Source organism: Oncorhynchus clarkii, chromosome 2, assembly GCF_045791955.1.
Source record: "Oncorhynchus clarkii lewisi isolate Uvic-CL-2024 chromosome 2, UVic_Ocla_1.0, whole genome shotgun sequence".
Lineage (NCBI taxonomy): Eukaryota > Metazoa > Chordata > Actinopteri > Salmoniformes > Salmonidae > Oncorhynchus > Oncorhynchus clarkii.
The window spans coordinates 5,395,690-5,398,677 of record NC_092148.1 but is presented as its reverse complement, the minus strand read 5'-3'; the positions used below and the strand labels follow the sequence as shown (position 1 = coordinate 5,398,677).

The window sequence follows — 2,988 nt, the reverse complement described above, 5'->3', positions numbered from 1 at the left end:
TTCTTTAAGAAAGACCACTTTGCTTACTTTCTGATTCTGGAGTCCTAGGATTTTCTTGTTTATATACTTAAAAACAGAGTCACATTCTAAAACATTGATCCAAGGTACTTTATATGATGTATTTTGATCCAACCAGTAAATGTTTATTTTGGTTTACAGTACACAGTGTGATGCACAAAAGGAGAAAGTAACATATGTACAGGACACTTCTACTATGACAGACAGACAGGGAGGTGGTTGCATGCAGGCTGTAGATATCCATTAAAGTCCAGGTCGAGTCGGTGACCAACAGGCAGTGTGGTGTTGTTGTGGTGCTGTGACCAACAGGCAGTGTGGTGTTGTTGTGGTGCTGTGACAAACAGGCAGTGTGTTGTTGTTGAAAGGGACTGGTATGGAAGTCCATAATACACTGGCTTCACCACCACAACGGTAGATCCTCATATCTGTCAGGAGAAACAAGCAAAGTGTTCATAAACGTTGGTCCATTATTATATTGGTCCATTGACTAATAAGTAATTGACTATTGCTGTGTCTGTTACTCTCAAATGCACAATATACTATAGCCTATAGGTTATAGTGGCCCAATAAACAATGAGGAACAGCATCTCTGACAGTATGAAACTACTTGAAACAAGAATGGATTAGATTTAGGCTACTAATCCTCACCCCCAAAAAGATGATGTCTAAAGCTGATCATTCTGAGGACAGGTATATCGGTATCCTCGGTATGTTTTTACACCCACCTTCCATAGCTTGCTAGTGGGACGCTCTCTGTGCTCTCCCTCTGTAGCAGGTCAGAGAACACCATATCAGGGCTGGATCTTTTCCCATACCTGAGAAAGAGGTAACGAGTACAAATAAAAAGGAAAACATTTAGAAAGTTAAACCTCATATGAAATACAGATATTTTGTGAAAGGCAACAAAAACAGAAGCATCAGAACCACTTTGGAAATGTGTTTTTCAAGTGTTATCTTCTGGGATCAAATGCACATCTTGTTTAATGTATGCATTTCATTGTTTACTCCAAATAATAATCTTCATCATGTGCTGTACCTTCCCATCACCAGATGAAGAACTCACCGCTGTCGAGTGATTTGGTTGATGTAGTGTCTGAGTGCAGAGAAGTACTTGGCGAAGTCCTCGCCAGGCGCATCTTCTGCGGGAATGACGGGTTTGGATGGATACGCGGCCATCAGATTGGACATGCATATCAGCAAGTACACGGCCAGCATACCCAGAGACATCGCTGCGTTAGGGCGCATCTAAAACACACAAAAGCGCAGAGAAACAAACTAGAAAACAAATGCACTGTGACTACGCTCCTGTCCTTAGTTCATATTGTAGCCAATAAAATGCAATTATTTTTATTTGCTACTGTGCGTAATAACTTATAAAATGAACCATAAAGCCAACGACACCTTGTTATCCAAAACAATATTCCATCATCTTTAATAACCAACTGAAAAAATATTAACCAACTCTTATATTTTGAATGTGCAGAAAACAAGGTTTTCCAGAGGACAAATATTTTCTTTAGTAATTCAATCAAGAGCAACTTTACAAAAATCCTGGAAGTCTATAAAAAGGCAAATAGTCAGCAATAGAAAAGTGCTTTTTACTCACTTTATGTTGTGAAGACTGGAGATGGTTTTTCGTTGAATGACTGTTCTGTGCTCGCAACTGTGTTTGGCAGCAAGCATCCGGTGAGTTTTATATCTGTGGCAGGGAGCGCATTTGGAGGAGAGGGGAGGGGGGGGTGCCCAAAAGAACACATAAGTAATGTTCACCTCAGACTGCAAGGAAAAGAGTTCAGGGATGGGTAATATAGCACTTTGCCAAACGTTAAACCAGGATATAGATATATATATGCCTACTTAACTAGTCTTCAGTGTTTGACATGAACAATGCTGATTTCATGTTGAGATTTAAAGTAAGGAAATGCGTCATTGTCATCTACACCTTTTATTTGGGTGTGTAATCAAATGTATGGACGGTCATTGAATAATGTCGCACACGGAATAAATCATTTATCAACTGTAGGTCGAGTAAAATCAAATTTTATTTGTCACATACACATGGTTAGCAGATGTTAATGCGAGTGTAGCGAAATGCTTGTGCTTCTAGTTCCGACAATGCAGTAATAACAAGTAATCTAACTAACAATTCCAAAACTACTGTCTTGTACACAGTGTAAGGGGATAAAGAATATGTACATAAGGATATATGAATGAGTGATGGTACAGAGCAGCATAGGCAAGATACAGTAGATGGTATCGGGTACAGTATGTACAAATGAGATGAGTATGTAAACAAAGTGCATAGTATAGTATAAAGTGGCTAGTGATACATGTATTACATAAGGATACCGTCGATGATATAGAGTACAGTATATACGTATGCGTATGAGATGAATAATGTAGGGTAAGTAACATTTATATAAGGTAGCATTGTTTAAAGTGGCTAGTGATATATTTACATCATTTCCCATCAATTCCCATTATTAAAGTGGCTGGAGTTGAGTCAGTGTCAGTGTGTTGGCAGCAGCCACTCAGTGTTAGTGGTGGCTGTTTAACAGTCTGATGGCCTTGAGATAGAAGCTGTTTTTCAGTCTCTCGGTCCCAGCTTTGATGCACCTGTACTGACCTCGCCTTCTGGATGATAGCGGGGTGAACAGGCAGTGGCTCGGGTGGTTGATGTCCTTGATGATCTTTATGGCCTTCCTGTGACATCGGGTGGTGTAGGTGTCCTGGAGGGCAGGTAGTTTGCCCCCGGTGATGCGTTGTGCAGACCTCACTACCCTCTGGAGAGCCTTACGGTTGAGGGCGGTGCAGTTGCCATACCAGGCGGTGATACAGCCCGCCAGGATGCTCTCGATTGTGCATCTGTAGAAGTTTGTGAGTGCTTTTGGTGACAAGCCGAATTTCTTCAGCCTCCTGAGGTTGAAGAGGCGCTGCTGCGCCTTCTTCACGATGCTGTCTGTGTGAGTG

The 2,988-nt window shown here is 41.2% G+C and overlaps 1 pseudogene; it reads right to left on the bottom strand.

The window, feature by feature from the left end:
• Positions 1 to 415: 415 nt before the first annotated feature.
• Positions 416 to 1,701, bottom strand: LOC139378871 (pro-neuropeptide Y-like; annotated as a pseudogene).
• Between the last annotated feature and the right edge of the window lie 1,287 nt (positions 1,702 to 2,988).